Source organism: Dryobates pubescens, chromosome 7 (assembly GCF_014839835.1).
Source record: "Dryobates pubescens isolate bDryPub1 chromosome 7, bDryPub1.pri, whole genome shotgun sequence".
Classification (NCBI taxonomy): domain Eukaryota; kingdom Metazoa; phylum Chordata; class Aves; order Piciformes; family Picidae; genus Dryobates; species Dryobates pubescens.
Genome location: NC_071618.1, coordinates 2163915 through 2181405, shown reverse-complemented (window position 1 = coordinate 2181405; position 17491 = coordinate 2163915).

Sequence of the window (17491 nt, the reverse complement as noted above, 5' to 3'; positions counted from 1 at the left end):
GGGTTGCCCAGTTCAAGAAATGTGGGATCCTGGGGTGCATGTAGAGGAGTGTGTCCAGCAGATGGATGGAGGTTATCCTTCCCCTCTACTCTGCCCTAGTGAGAGCACACCTGGAGTATTGCATCCAATTTTGGGCTCCTCAGATCAAGAGGGAGAGAGTCCAACAGAGAGCTACCAGTACGATTAAGGGTCTGGACCATGTACCCTATGAGGAGAGGCTGAGAGACCTGGGACTTTTTAATCTGGAACAGAGAAGGCTGTGAAGGGATTTAATACATGTTTATAAATATCTGAGGGATGAGTGTCAAGAGGGAGGGGACAGGCTCTTTTCCTTTGCACCCTGTGATAGGACAAGGGGTAAGGGATATAAACTGCAGCGCAGGAGGTTCCACCTCAACACAAGGAAGAACTTCTTCATTGTCAGAGTCACAGAGCACTGGAACAAGCTGCCCAGGGAGGTTGTGGAGTCTTCTCTAGAGACTTTCCAGCCCCATCTGGATGTGTTCCTGTGCCACCTGTGCTAGATTCTATGGTCCTGCTCTGGCAAGGGGGTTGGACTTGATCTTTGAAGGGCCCTTCCAACCCTTAACATCCTGTGATCTAGGCCAACTAATAGGTGTGTTCCATAATTCACATAATTGATGGGAAACCAAAATGTCAAGAATTACTGTGGAGAAAAAAAAAACACACCAAAAGTGTCTGAAGCCATGAGAAGCATGATCTGAAAGCCTTGTTCATAGAGCAGCTGCTCACCAACTGACTAGATCACAGCAAGAAGTCTATTTGCAAGATACACAGCTAGAAGAGTAAGGCAGATGGAGCAGGACACCAGCAAGCTTCCTGACATAGTCACTGTATTCAAGGAAACAAAGGAGTCCTTGGAAGTTTCAGCCAATTTAGAATTCACCAACAACTGCAGCAAAGACTTTATTCGCAAGACTGATGAAGAAATCCATGTTGGGATGCAGCAGGACTGGCTGGAGAACTTCGTAAAGCATGGATATGTCATGGACAAGAACTTTTCACCCGTACTTTTGGCACAGAGATAAGTTGAGTATCTTCAGTCAAATACTAACAAAAGCCCAGTAGTTTAGAGCAGAAGAAAGTGCCTAGTAATTTATTTGGATTTTTTTATATGTAGATGAGCTTTGGCAGCTGACTCAAATGCCCAAGTCCATGAGAAGACATTTCAGTTTCCAGAAAAGCTGAGGATATACAGCAAGGCCAGCTTTGTCTTTCCCTCCATCTTGCTGACGTGTAGGACTGTAACTGTCCCTGTCAGAGTGATTTGGTTTTGTGGGGTTGAAGAATCATTGCAATAGATTGGAAAGGTGCGATGATGTTAGTGATCTGCGGGATGGAAAAGACCCAAGTGCTGTTTCTGAGTCTCTCAAACCTTAGAGAAACAAGGTGGTATGGTTTGATAAAAGGGTGTAAAAGACACAAGAGTGATAACCTGAAGAAAAACTTCGTTTCCCTGAAAGGAATGAGTGAAACTCATACAAGTAGCTGTGACTACAAATGCCCATAACCATACACAAAGCCATAAGATGAAGTTCTGGTAGCTCAGCATCTTGTCCATGACTGCTAGCAGAAGCATTCAGTAAGGGAAGCCTAGAGTGATACTTTCTTGTGTACAGATGGCTTCTGGCAGCCTGCTCTTGAGGTGCTTCCCAAGCTGAAGAATAATGCTCATCAGTACAATTCCCAACCCCAGGAAATTTTTCCTTGACCTCTTATGTGCTCTATGAATCCATTTTTATTTTTGGCATGCATAAAACCCCATGACAATGAGTTATGCAGTTTAAGAACTGTGCTGTGAAAACCAGTACTTCTTTCTCCACTCTGTTCATTACTCATCATTGTGTGCATCTCTTATGCCTTTCCTCTGGTGTTCCTCTGTAAAGATGTGTCCCCCTTTTCTGGTGTTCTCATTCTGCCATTCTTCTTCTCTTTTCTACCTCTGTCTTCATGCTTTTGGAGTGGGGACACCAAACCTTTATGCAGTATTCAAGCTGCAAGTGTCCCTAAAGATCTACACACCACTGCAGTATAAGTCCTGCTTGTTTCTTTTGATGCATCATGTTTGCTGTTTTGCACCACAAACCCAATGCTATGAAAGAACTGTCCTCCATGACTTCTTCAGCAGGAATAGATAAGCAGTAGCCACCAGTACAAAAGGAAGAGACTCCTTCCATTTCCACCCCACTGTCAGTGCAGTATTTCACTTTGCATTTATTAAATACTTTCTCTCATAGTCCTTTAATTTGGTCATGTAATATTACAAAAAACAATCTCCAGCACCTTCCTGACTGTTTTAGTTTTGGCAACTCCTGAATGGATTTTTTTCTTATGAGGAAACTTAGCACTTACCCAAGAAGAGTGCATCATCAGTACCTTTATACACAGAGCAGGGCTACTCCTCAGTCTCACCTTTGTGCACACAAGTTCTGGTCATTGGTGTAGCTTCATGAAATCTTCTCAGTACAGAAATCAGACTGGGTGGTTTATAGTTTGTAGGAGTTTCTCCATAGCCTTTTTAAAGATTGATATCAGACTTGCCACCTTTATTTCTTTAGTATTAAGATCATTTTGATGATGAGATTGCATATTTCTCTCCATTTAGGCCTTATCCAGACCTAACCTGCAGCAGCTGCTCCATCATCCAGTGAGCCCTCCCCGGCCAAGAGGGGGAACAAGGAAAAGAAGAGACCTGTGGACTGAAATGAAAAGAGATTTAATCAATCAGAAAATGCTAATATCAATGCAAAGATAAAGTACACAAAGCTGTACTCACCCAGCAAGTGTCACAACAGATAGAAAAGCAGCCCACAGAGACAACAGCCTTTAGCCCTCAGCAAATTTCTCCCTTTATAAAGAGCATGGTGTTTATGTTGTGGGATACACCTGTGAGCCAGCTCGGCTCAGCTGCTCTGGCTTTTGCTCCTCCCAGCATAAGCTCCTGGCTGACTGGGAACTGCTAACAGCCTCCATACCATGGCTAACTCTATCCCAGGAAAAACCAGGGCAATATTGCAGTTCATAATTTAGCATCTTTATCCTTCAACTGATACCAAGTCTCTTGCTTGAATCACATCTGATCCTGGTGGTGTGTACTGACTCAATTTATGCATTTCATTTCACATCTCTTGACACTTCTTTTCACTTGTACTCCATCAGTAAAGGTTCTTGTCTGGGAATGACTCCAAGATCCCATGTAAAGATACAAAGACTTAATTTAGCTTTTCTTCTAATCCTTCCTTGAGGATTTGGTATGTTACACTCGTCTGTTGAGCTCAGACACACCAGCAGATTTCCTGGGTTTGGTGTGTATTTGTCTGTTTTTGGGATGAAGTTTATGGTTAGAAATGAACATAGAATACATAGAATACATAGAATAAACCAGGTTGGAAGAGACCTTCAAGATCATCGCATCCAACCCATCAACCAATCCAACACCACCTAAACAACTAACCCACGGCACCAAGCACCCCATCAAGTCTTCTCCTGAAAACCTCCAATGATGGTGACTTCACCACCTCCCCAGGCAGCCCATTCCAATGGGCAATCACTCTTTCTGTATAGAACTTTTTCCTAACATCCAGCCTGAACCTCCCCTGGCGCAGCCTGAGACAGGCCTAAACCTGTGCCTCAAATTGAGGGTGGTTTGCTGGGTGCTATCCACAGTTGAATAGACCAGGTGGTCTTTTTTTAAGAGCTTATTCATAATTCCTATTCTGAAGACAGCAGAGCAAAAAGAAGCAGCATGTTTAGAAAGAGAAAGCTGCCTCTTCTTTTCCTGTAAATTTCAGAACTGTAAGCCATTCTTGGGTAATGTATTTACTGGAATAATTGATGTAGAATTGCAGAAATGGACTTCAGAGCAATAAGAAGTTTCCCCAGTCACTGAGATACAAAAAAAAAAAAATTATGTGACTCATACAGGGCTAATGCAGCCATCTGAAATTATCCTATCCCAGCTAAAAGGTTTCTGGTCAAAGCAGAAAAGCTAAGAAAAGTTTAGAAGACTTTATAGGATGCTTTATAATGCTTTATAGGAAGTGGGATGGGCAGAAGCTTCAACTCACAAAAGAAATATTGAAGTCCCAATTATTTCAAAACTTGGCCACTTAGGGTAGCAAAAATCTTAAAGAAAAAGATGGGAACAAAATACTCTTGGAAGGAGTAAGTGTGAATGCTGCAAAAGAGAGTGTAACTGCACAGGGCGCTGTATTTTGTGGACATGTGAATGTGTTGGATGTTCTTGGGCTCAAAACTTGTGTAATGAAGAAGTGAGACTATGTGATATTAGTGCAGACTCAAATAAAATGAGTCCTCAGCCAGAGTTGCTTTCTGGAATGGATCACGTTACATTTGAGGAGGAAAGCTGTAGCCCAACCTATCTCAGTGGGTCTAGCGGGGTAGGATTCCACAGGATATGCATCACTGCAGCACAGTGTCATGGTGTAAAGGGTAAATGATCACAGTATCACAGTATCACTAAGGTTGGAAGACACCTCAAAGATCATCAAGTCCAACCTGTCACCACAGGACCTCATGACTAGACCATGGCACCATGTGCCACGTCCAATCCCCTCTTGAACACCTCCAGGGATGGTGACTCCACCACCTCCCTGGGCAGCACATTCCAATGACGAATGACTCGCTCAGTGAAGAACTTTCTCCTCACCTCGAGCCTAAACCTCCCCTGGCACAGCTTGAGACTGTGTCCCCTTGTTCTGGTGCTGGTTGCCTGGGAGAAGAGACCAACCCCTTCCTGTCTACAACCACCTTTCAGGTAGTTGTAGAGGGCAATGAGGTCACCCCTGAGCCTTCTCTTCTCCAGGCTAAACAATCCCAGCTCCCTCAGCCTCTCCTCACAGGGCTGTGCTCAAGGCCTCTCCCCAGCCTTGTTGCCCTTCTCTGGACATGTTCAAGTGTCTCGATGTCCTTCTTAAACTGAGGGGCCCAGAACTGGACACAGTACTCAAGGTGTGGCCTAACCAATGCAGAGTCCAGGGGCACAATGACCTCCCTGCTCCTGCTGGCCACACTATTCCTAATACAGGCCAGGATGCCATTGGCCCTCTTGGCCACCTGGGCACACTGCTGGCTCATGTTTAGGCAGCTGTCAATCAGCACCCCCAGGTCCCTCTCTGATTGGCAGCTCTCCAGCCACTCTGACCCCAGCCTGTAGCTCTGCATGGGGTTGCCGTGGCCAAAGTGCAGCACCCGGCACTTGGACTTGTTAAATGCCATCCCATTGGACTCCGCCCATCTGTCCAGACGGTCGAGGTCCCTCTGCAGGGCCCTTCAACCCTCTAACTGACCAACATCTGCTCCCAGCTTGGTGTCATCTGCAAATCTGCTGATGACTGTCTCAATCCCCTCATCCAGATCATCAATAAAGATGTTAAAGGACATGGGGCCCAGCACTGATCCCTGGGGCACACCACTAGTGACTGGCCGCCAGCTGGATGTGGCACCATTCACCACCACTCTCTGGGCTCAGCCTCCAGCCAGTTCCTAACCCAGCAATTAAAATTAAAAAATTAAAGCACTTCCAGATTCTTCTGTTTATTCTCCTGAGAATTCTCTCATACATGAAATTTCTTTCTGTAACAATCTAAGTGTATTTTAAGTAGCAACATATCAAAAAGATGGAGGAGTGGGTGTACTTTTTTATGCATCTCTTTGTGTATATCTTCCTAACTATCATTGCATGGTTTTCTTCCTAGTTAATTTCTTCAATTCAAAACCCAAGACAGGACCACCAGTGCAGAAATACACTTTATTATTCCTGGAGTAATCAACAATATTGGCATGCTAACAATGCCTAAAAGCCTTCCTGAGGAACTGTGTGAACACATCTTCACTTGTCAGTCAGACCTCAAAGGTGCCAAGGATTCTTGGATACAGCCTGAAGAGCACTTAAGAAACACCAAACATATCATTGCATGAATAGCTTCCTAAGTGCTGAACACTGAGTGGCTTACAAATAAAAATGTCTGTTGCTTAATTCTTTGACTGCTGTGAATTTTAATGATAGCTCTGCATTCTAAGACACTTTTCAAATGGCAGATGCTCAGACACATACATTTATATTAGTCTATTCATATGGTTTCTTGAGTGTTAAACACTTCCAGAAGAGATGGTGCTTTGGCCTCAATCAAAATCAGTGGTGAAACTCCTGCAGAGTGGTTTTGGCACATACAACCAGCATACAGTATGACTGTTTGCCTATGTATAGTTGCACAGACCTTTATTCTGACTAGGAAAACTTTCCCTGATAGCTCAGATACATTTTTTCCTAAACAAACAAACAAAACCCCAACCAACCAAAAACCAAACCAAAGCCAACAACCCTAAACTATTTGAAATAATACTGATACTTTCATTTGTTCTTTAGTGTTTAATCAGACTGATTTAAAAAAAAAAGATCCATCTGTAATTCTAAAACAGCTAAGCACATGTCTTATGTGAAAACATTCAGTATATGCTTTGCTCAGGAGCTCTCTGCTGTGAACTTTAATTTGAGCACTCAGCGTTTTTAATTTGAGCTATGCAGTTGTACATCTGACTCAAATGGGGACTATTTCCATTCTCTGGCTTGATGACTTGATTTATGCTTTGGGCTTCTGTTTTTCATCCAAAATCAATTCCAGTTGAATCTTCACCTATGCAGACAAAATTGCAGGAAGTAGGACTTTATGCTTAAGCAACAAATTTGAAATCCACCTTCTGAAAGAGTATTCAATAATTCAGAGCTGATTAGAGAGCTTTTGTCAAGGAAGTGGAAGATTTAGGTCCTTTGTCTTCCTCTGCCCACAGAGTTTTAAACTCCATCTGAAGTTACTTTGATTTGTTTATAGAGATTTATGACTTACAGCAAAGAAAAGGCAGCAAACCCAGGGTTTGATGGTTTTAGTGAGAGTGTACTTGGTGAGGTGCAGGCCAGTGGTCTGTGTTCAAGTCCAGCTCTGGGAACCAAACAGATATGCTCGATGGCAGTCAGATATAAAAGCATTAAAATACATGTATGTAAGGACTGGAAATCTATTGTCCCTCTTGCCCATTTAAACTCCCAGCCTTTGGAAGAATAATTTCTTCCCATTCTTTCCCTTTAGAAAGAAATTTCCAGAAATGTAGTAAGGAAGTTCTTTTCCTTTCACAGGTATATAACTGTGTATGTGCATACTTACCCATATATAAACATACACATTCATATTTGAATATTAAACCAAAAGTTTCTCATTAGAAGTCTATTTCAGAGAATGAAGAAGCAGGTCAGAGTACCTGATGATGTGACACTTTTCCACTGACATTTGACCTGAAAAGTGCTTGGAAAAGCTTATTTTAAAATGTGCTTTCAAGACCTAATACAATCCTTTTGTGCAAGAAGGTAAAATGTCAGTAGTATTTTTAGGGCCATCACTGAGCATTGTGGTACAGTGATATATATATATATATATATATATATACACACCAGGAAAAGAGAGAACCTCAGGCTGCAAAGAGCCATTTACAAAAGTATCTTTAAAAATATCTGATGATTTTGTTTTCCTCCAGCAGTTGTTCAGCTCCACTCATTTGCCTGCATCCTGAGCTGTGCATCATTCATTGTCTCAAACATGCAATGAGCTCCATGCAGGGCTTTCTTTCCAAGTGCCTACAAACTTTCTCTTGTGTCTGACTTTTTATTGCCTTCTAAGTACGATGCACATCATCAAAGTGTCTTGTTATTCATCCCATCTCCTGTTATTTGTGGAAAGCTTTTAAATACATTTTAATGATGCATAACAGCAGCATAATGAGCCTAATAGCATGCTATTGATTTTCATTTGAAATACTGACATTTTAACATTTCAACAGCCTTTTAGCAGTGTGTATATTTAATGTGATTCAAAGACAAGGGACATGTAACACAATATCTCTCTACTAAACGAAATCCACAATCTCTTATCTACTAAACACTCCCCCTGCCTTGCCTACAATCTCTTTGTTGCAATCAGCCATATTAGAAGTATATAATTTTCAGTGTCTTAAAACAAGCAAGCCGTAATCTTTGGTACAAAGAAATAAAAGAAGAAAGCACAAAATCACTGTGTCCAGACACAGCTTTGCTAATCTTCTCTGTCATTGTGAAGGTATCCACAACAAGCCAGTGTGGTCAGAAAATACAGTGCATTGCTTCTGTAGTGAAGAAAAACTGCCAAGAATGCCATCTAGAGAGGGGATAACTGAGTTATAGACACTCTAACTCAGGCTAAGTGGGTGGGCTAAGAAACATAGAAAGAAAAACAAAATCAGCAAACATACACGTGTGTAAGATAAGATAGCAGTTCAGTTTTGATGAATAACTGAGTAGCTACATCCTACAGAAAGTTCAGCTTTCAGAAGAGGTTTCTGAGAAGTCAGTGAGCACATTTGAAGCAGCCATACAGTGTCCTGACTAGCCTCTGTGTGTGGCTACATGGACATAAAACTAACAGCAGTGCTGCCAGGCTGCACCAGCCATTTATTTCCCTTGTGTTGTAAGCAAATGTCTTCTTTTCCCAGGGCTATGTGACATGTTTTTTTCAGGCAATATTTATAACAAATGAATACAAGTCAAATTTTTATCAGATGTTAGCCTCACTCTTCTCACTTTTCTCAGCATCGCTCTTATTCTTTACACATCAGTTATCTATGCAGCTACATAAATGTGCATGGCACTATCAAGACAGTAGGAAATGCAGTTTCTGCCCCATGGGTTGATTGTACATAAGGTAATACAGAGAGAAAAGCAAAGGATCAGGGTAACAAGAAAGACTTGGAGCTTTGTAAAGTCTGCAGTTTTCTTTCCCTAAGTGCAGCTGTTGGTTTGTAACCACATCAACCAAGAGGATCATCTGACAAGCCATGACTCAGCCTTTATTGCAGATGAGTATAATTAGACAAGTTTTTTTCTACTGATTGAAAAAAAAAAATAAATAAGTAAAAATAAAAAAAGCACAGCTACTTTGATTACCATTTTGTTGAAGTGTTTTTTCCAATCTCTATACTTTTCTTCCAAGATCATGATACAACTCAGTCAGGAGCAAAATGTCTGAGAATATGAAAGTGATTTTGAAGCCTAAGAGGCTTTTTTGAATTAGTAGTAGTTCACAGTGTGCAAGTTATGCTGAAATTAAAATGCACCATTCTCAGAGGTTACCTAAGAAATTAAAACCTGTTTAACAAATAAGGTACCTCAGACAGTCACAGGCACACATTTTGTGCTTAAAATGTAAGTGAAGTTCTACTTCTGTCCATTTCAGATAAACTGATTTCTAACTGGTGGTAGAGATGATCAAGAAGACATCTGACTCATAAATTTGGGAACAGGAAAAATAGTCTATCTTGAATAGATGGTGGTAGTAATGAACAACTCTGCTGAAAGCTATAGAGCATAGCATGGGTTTTAAACTAGTATGAGAAGAAATTTCAAATGCATGTAATTGAAGACAGAAGAAATGACTGTCATATTTTTATTTAAGATAGGCTGCATGAATAGTCTCCTGGAAGTCCCTATTTCTCTTGGTTGATGATGGAAGAACTGTAGAATGATGAGCTCATTTTTGATCTCTAAGCTAAGATAGATCAACCCTCTGCAGAAGCAAAATCAAGTTTGAAGTTGAGTTAAGGCTAATTCCAGGTGAGATCCCCAGTTACACTGTCAGACGGAATATATATTCCTTTTCTTATCTTCAAATGGTGTATTGCCTCCCTTTTTCCCAGCCTGTGCTCGTCTTTCACATTTTAGGACAAGGACTGTCTCTTGTGAGAGTCATTTTCTGGGACTGTAAAGTATCCCTGTATTGGCAATTCTAGCATATCTCAGGAAGAAGGAGCTTCTGTGTATAAGCCATTGAAACAAAAACTAAAAGGTAGTGCAAATGCAAAAAAGACAGACAATACAACTACTTCTGCTCTTCCAACCCACCAACAGGAAAGTCCCCCTTGGCCCTAGCTCTTTCATTGAGGTTATGTCAGCACTCATGTCTCTTAAAAATCAGAAGTTTTGAGAGGATATGGGAGTGCTTTATTCTGTCTGTTAAGTATGACTATAAAAGCCTGGTTCCACAACGATGCCAGTTCAATGAAACTGAAAGGCAGTAAGCTTAATTCTTGTTAACAAAAACCATTTGATGTACAGGATGCATAAAAAGAACTTACTGCTGCAGACTATTGCCAAGGCCAAGGTTGTAAGGAGTCACACAATGATTTCAAAGATAACAAATACCTAGAGTTAATGTAGGAAAGGAGAAATGTAGGTGGTGTGTAAGTGCTTCTTCATCTCACATTATCTGTTAATAATGAATGAGACCTTTTTTGGAAAATGTTTCCTCTGAAGTAGTTAGAGGTCACTTAATCTTAGTCACCAACAGACAGGAATCTCTGAGCAAATACAGCAATTTCCATGTCACCCACTCACATCTGAGAGAGTCTGCTGACCTCAAAGTGCATGAAGCGTTTGGTCTGAAGTATGTCCTCAATCACTGGTGCAGAAGAAGTGCATTCATGTTGTGGTGGTATGAAAAATTGCCCAACAGGCAGTTGGTTTTCAGGCCAGTGATGTATGCACATGGGTAATGTGGCATTGGTGTACAAGACTGCAGTCATTGCTGTGCTGTCATAACCCGGAAGGATCCCAGGATTTGAAATTCACACGCTTCATGCTCTTCCTTTTAATTCCTTGCTCAAAATCCAGTGCAAACTTCCTCTCTCGTTCTATTTATAAGTATTCATAGACACAAATGCTTTGTAAAGATGAGAGACATTCTGGTTTATTCCTGGGGGCAAATAAAGCCTTTTATTTTTAGCCCAGTTTCCTAAGGAAATGAGACTGATGCAATCACATTGTCTATTTGTCTGTCTATCAAATCAGTCCTCTTCCCCTCTTTCCTCCCCACCATCAACTTCTCATAATTAATCTTTTCCAGCCAGATCTGACAGAAAGGCAAAAATTCTTTCATAAGTATTAAATGAACATAAGTTTTATGAACATCAGTGGCTGGGCCAGAGGAGACATCTCATCAGTTCCTTCACTGGAGAAGTAAGTATGGGTAGAATTCAGCAAGTAGGCAGCAACATGCAGGCAAGTCACCTTGTGCATAACTGTAAACACTACCATGATCCATGTTGTCTCCTGAAGGTGGAAGAACAAGATGGACTGCGGTGGCAATTCAGAGGTACTTCTCAAGAGACTTTTCTAGGTACTCGGCAGTATTTCAGGGGTGAGGAGAAAGAGGTAGCACAGGGGAAGGGAAGGAGCAGGGTTGTTGGATATGTGGAAGGCAGGGGTCAGAGCACACTTGGGGGACTGAGTGTTAAGGTCATGTCCTGGGGAGGTTCTCAGTGATGGCTCAAGGAACATAGTGGAAAATAAATGCAAAGTGGTTATCACTGTCCTTGCCTTACAAAGACAAGTGCTTCCCAGGTAATTCTTGTCACAGAAAATAATATACACTGGAAAAACACAGACAAGTTCACATCTAACCAGTCAGTTGATAATCATATTGCAACCACATGTGCTGCCTCAAATGGAGTGCAGGTTTGTCCATATATTAAATCGTGGACAATCTCTGAGTTTTCTGGTATTGCTGTTGGGAAACTTTTACCTTCTGAACGTATCAAGTATATTCAAACAAGGCAGAAACTCAGCCTGTCCTCTGGCTGCCTGACCATCTGCTTGTTCTACTGTAAGATGTGGTCCTGAGCAGCATGTGTGTATTTCTGTGTTAGAAGGATGTAGCATAATTGTTTATTTACTCTACCTATGGTGTCTACTCTACCAGTGGTGTCTGCAAAATATTCTTTAGATAAAGCTAAGTTTATAATCCTAGCAAACGTGAGTTCATATTTCCATTTTGGCATATATATTCTTCTATATTTCAACATCACAGCATTGTCCCCTGGGACCTGCATTTTATGCCCTAAGTGGCAATGTATTGCATAAACAGCTTGGAGATATGTAGCACAATGCCTCATTATGGGAGGAAGGCACACAGTTAAAATCAAAAAGAGTTTTTGGTTTTCAGACAGCTTCTTTGACTTAGCCTGGCATCTGCTAATTTCTTCCTAATACTCCTTATTGTGATGGTTTTGAGTTTTTTTAATAGATTTTTTTTTTAAATGGAGAAATGGGCAAAATTGTTTAAGAGATTACACTTCCTTTAATTCTTCCCTATTGACTAAGTTATCTGCTGGTCAGCAGATAATGTTTAAACACCTTTTTAGCAGAAATAAGGTCTGTTGTCACACCTCTGGGAAGCATCTTCTGTTACAATATTCCAACAAGTCAGTACCCTAAAAATGTGTTTAATCCAGTGCTGGTGACATGCTTTTTCTCCAATTGCCCTACCCTTCCTCACTAAACCTGAATTATTTGTTTCCCAAACTCTTTCAAGTTTAAATCTGAACTGAGTATCTGGAAACTACTGTCTTGCAAGCGATTCAGAACAGGTTAATGGATGGAGATGAAAGAAAAGAGATATCACAAAGCAGTACTGAACAATGTAAATAAAATTATCTTCTTCCCTTCCCCATTGACAAGAAAAAAAGAATGCAGTTTTCTTTTTCAATAAGATGACAAAGGCAGGTATCTATCTGGAGCAGGGGACAATAAAGGTTCCCTGTTGTCCTGCAAATACTTAGTTATTTTGGACACAGATCCAATTGTTTTTAAAACACGGTTGGCCTTGGAGTGCATGGAGAAAGAAGGAAAGTCGTGAAGTACCTAGACCGTGAAAGCCTTCCTCTCACATACACAAAGTGTGATGCACACAAGCGTGCTTGTAGTACAGAGATAAGAGACCCTCTGACATCCCCAGTTTCTTTTGCTGTCCCTGCCTATCACAGAAGATTGGTGCCCTTAACTGACACCCTCGAAGAAGTCTTGAACGTGCGGTGTGTGAACATAATGGTGTTACGTGTGTTGTGGTGAAGGTGTGTTAACGCAAATAGCACAGAGCTTATTGGCATCCAAATGGCTGAGCTACTTTGCCTTCAGCAGCTGAAAACATTCTGCAAGTATTTAATACATAATTTAATCTTCTTTTCCCATAGGGTGATCTGACCTCAGTATATAATTTTGCATGCCAGGACATGGGTCAGATCATGTAGTAATAAGCAGAAACATTTTATCTGTAAGTATATTATTGGAAATAAACAAAGTCCTTCTCCAAAGAGAAAACCCTTGGGATCCTTGTTTCATGCACTATGCATCCCATGCTTATGTTCATAAATGTTTCCCTGTGGTAAGCCACCATCTGCAGATCTATGTTCCTGCCTGCCAGTCATTCCTACATTTCATGCAGAGATCACACCAAGGATGGATGCATGCAGTCAATATAGTTGGTAAAGTGCACTCTCCCTCAGCCAGCTACTACTTCACATGTATTAGCCACTGGAGCCTGTGGTTTCACATCAGCAACTACAGCACAAACATCGTACTATCACAGCATTAAAAGTTGTCTAATCAACATGAAACTGATTACCTAAGTCTTGCACAGCCATCTCCTGGTTAGCATCGATGACCCATTCATGCACTGACCTCCCTCTCTGGTATATTATACCACCTGTGGGGCAGAGCAAGCTCTTCACACATCACCATGAAGACAGATTTCCCTTTGCAGTAGCTCTGTAGCTGCTGGTCATCACCCCTGTTCTGGATCTTGATTCAATTTCATAATTCTGTGGCACCAGAGACCTCATCTGGCAAGGGCTAAGGCAAACAACAGCTGTCTCCGTTCTTCTATATCAGCAACACCATTTCTCTGCCAGGAACTATCACCATCAAGTAAGGGTTAAAAAAAGCCCCACTGCTGAAATGCCCTTCATGGCCAGAGCCTTCTTGTGTGCATCCTTCTGAAATAACATCATGGGCCAAAACAGGAACAGCTCCTTCACTGGATCAGGATCCATGTCTGGGGAGCAGCTGGAGAGAACACAAGTAAGAAAATGATGAATCAGATGTATTTTATTTTTGGTAGTTTAATACTAGACTAGAAATGTCTGTGAGCAGGAGTTGAGGAAAGACAAACAAGTCTTTCCGGGGCATGTGGTGAGAGTTCCTTAGGTAGCTCATACTGGTGATGCCTTGAAGCCCTAGTCACCCTCCAGAAACTCATCATGTGATCTTGCTTAAAGAATGGTGAATCAAATATGTGCTTTGGGGCAAGTTTGGTTTGTCTGGGCATCCACACCCATGTGTACGCTAGGGTAAATCCTACAGCAAGAAGTGAGCAGAGGTGTAACCTCCTAGAGCTGCCCATGTGTGACAGAGCTGAAAGCATCAGGTTCCTAGTCCAAGGGCTGCTTTCTGTATGAGAAAGGGCAAAGCAGTAACACAACTAGCTTGATTTCAGTTCCTTTGTTAACTCGCTGCTTTCTCCATGTGGGTATGCAAAGTGCTTCCACGAATGGACACGTTCCTGTATGTGTCTAGATATGTTCTTTGTCTTCAGAAGATGACATGCCCCAGCAAGCTGCTCAGTTTACAACATCCTTCCTCTGGCCAGGAGTTACTGCAGCTTCCACAGGCCTTGCCAGAGCAGAGTAAATTTTATCTCACACTGGCTCAAGGTAGATGGGCTGAGAAATACTATAGGATAGTTTGATAGCATGAAAATGCTTCTGAAGCACTCCTTTTGTTAAGGAGTGCTTGTTGTTGTTGTTGTTAAGGTCCTGAGTTTTGTTGAAGCCACTGTGTCCTTCAGAAGACTCAATCTGTACCTTGAATGGATTGACTCACATACACTTACCACCGTGAGTATAACCTTGTCAAAAGGAGCACAGAGAAATGTCAATACTGTACTTAACAGCTTCATCAGGAAAACACGAGTTTGCTCAGTGAAGTTTAGTTATGATATGAACATTCAGGGCATTTCAAAATGTCTACTTGATCAACAAAGGAAGAAACAGAATCAGTATTTACACAATCTTGTACAAACCTCCCCATTCTGAGTAAATGCTTAAAACTGTGGCTAATTTCAGCCTAAGGAGAGAGAGGGGCAAGGGCCTGGAAGAAATGGAGCTGTACAGTCCATCAGCTGGAAGCTTGATGAAGGCAAAGAGTTCTACCATGGAGCCTTCCTTCATTTTTACTGTTTGGTTTCTCAAGTCTAACCAATTTTTTTTATGCTCTCACTTCTTGGCTGCTCTGCAGCTGTGTCAGACCAGCTGGCCTCAGCACAGAGATCTTGGGAAAGGAGTCCAGAGCTATGCTGGAAGGAGGGGAGACAGGAGACATTGCAGAAAGAGGGTATTGAAGATATAAAGGGGGATACAGAAGGACTATTGCAGTAAGGGAAAGCAGAGAGGATACTGTAGGCTCTTACTGGTTTTGCTGGTTCTGCTGCCTGCAAAATCCCCTTCTTTGACAAGTGAAAGGAATGTGAAAGCACAAGACAACAGGAATTAATAAATAATCAGTAATAGTGCTTTTCAATTTCAAGTGTTTTATAAACATTAATGAACCCTCATGAGCTGTTGGAGAGGTATTTAAGCTGTATTCCATTTTCAGAGATAAAGAGATGAAAGCTCTGGCCTAAGTCCAAAGTTTTCAAAAGCAGAAACTACTTTTGAAAGTGCTCCTTGACGCTCACCACCAGAACTCCAAAGGGATTGATTTCACAGTTGCCAGCATTGTCAACTACATGCTGATTACTTCTGCAAAGCTAGGTCTAAACCTGTGCACTCAGAAATTCAGGCTCTGTTGGCTTGTTTGTTTTCCCAAAGTATAGAAGGAGTACAGATGGGCAGAGTCCAAGGGCATGAGATTGAACACATCCAAGTGCCAGGTTCTGCACATTGGCCACAGCAACCCCATGCAGAGCTACAGGCTGGGGTCAGAGTGGCTGGAGAGCAGTCGGGCTGAGAGGGACCTGGGGGTGCTGGTTGATGGTAGACTGAACATGAGCCTGCAGTGTGCCCAGGCAGCTAAGAGGGCCAATGGCTTCCTGGCCTGCATCAGGAACAGTGTGGCCAGCAGGAGCAGGGAAGTCATTGTGCCCCTGTACACTGCACTGGTTAGGCCACACCTCGAGTCCTGTGTCCAGTTCTGGGCCCCTCAGTTTAGGAAGGAGGTTGACTTGCTGGAACGAGTCCAGAGAAGAGCAACAAAGTTGGTGAGGGGTTTGGAACACAGCCCTATGAGGAGAGGCTGAGGGAGCTGGGGTTGCTTAGCCTGGAGAAGAGGAGACTCAGGGGTGACCTTATTACTCTCTACAACTACCTGAAGGGAGGTTGTAGACAGACGGATGTTGGTCTCTTCTCCCAGGCAGCCAGCACCAGAACAAGAGGACACAGTCTCAGGCTGCACCAGGAGAGGTTCAGACTGGATGTTAGGAAAAAGTTCTATACAGAAAGAGTGATTGCACATTGGAATGGGCTGCCTGGGGAGGTGGTGGAGTCGCCATCACTGGAGGTGTTCAGGAGGAGACTTGATGGGGTGCTTGGTGCCATGGGTTAGTTGTTTGGGTGGTGTTGGATTGGTTGATGGGTTGGACACGATGATCTTGAAGGTCTCTTCCAGCCTGGTTTATTCTATGTATTCTATGTATTCTATGAGGGACGCGTTTATGAGAGGAATTAGTATGTAAACACATTTTGATTTGGTATTGCACCATGACAAGAATGGAAACAAAGACTTTGTGGGCTTTAGACACTTCCAAAAAGGGCAAAGTAAGACAAAGATTAAAAGAAAAGTCTTCTAAGTAAACCCATTCATCTGTGCCAATGGGAAGGGAAGCAGAGAGTGTTTTCAAATCTTTCTACATCTCCCCAAAAGACCAGGCAGATGGTTCGGTGCATTCTCTGTGTGATGAATATGTTACTCCTTAAAGGAACAGAAAACATGCCAGGCTTGCCAAAGTGAGGGAAAACCAGGGAAGGACCTCATTTGAAACAATGTGAATTGGTAGTCCAGAAAAGAAAAGGAAAAAAAAAAAGAAGTCTAGAGCAGTATAATAAAAACCAACCAAACAAAACAACACAACAACAACAAAACAATTAAAAAGGAAAGGAGACTTATAGTGAATTTTTTTTGACTGCTGCATTCCCAATTTCAATTGTTCTGTGACATGTTTGTTTCGAAGAGTAATGTCTTCTTTGCCTGCCTGCAAAAACACAGGTGATTTAAGAAGGACATCAAGACACTTGAACGTGTCCAGAGAAGGGCAACAAGGCTGGGGAGAGGCCTCGAGCACAGCCCTGTAAGGAGAGGCTGAGGGAGCTGGGATTGTTTAGCCTGGAGAAGAGAAGGATCAGGGGTGACCTCATTGCCCTCTACAACTACCTGAAAGGTGGTTGTAGACAGGAAGGGGTTGGTCTCTTCTCCCAGGCAACCAGCACCAGAACAAGGGGACACAGTCTCAAGCTGCACCAGGGGAGTTTTAGGCTCAAGGTGAGGAGAAAGTTCTTCACTGAGCGAGTCATTCGTCATTGGAATGGGCTGCCCAGGGAGGTG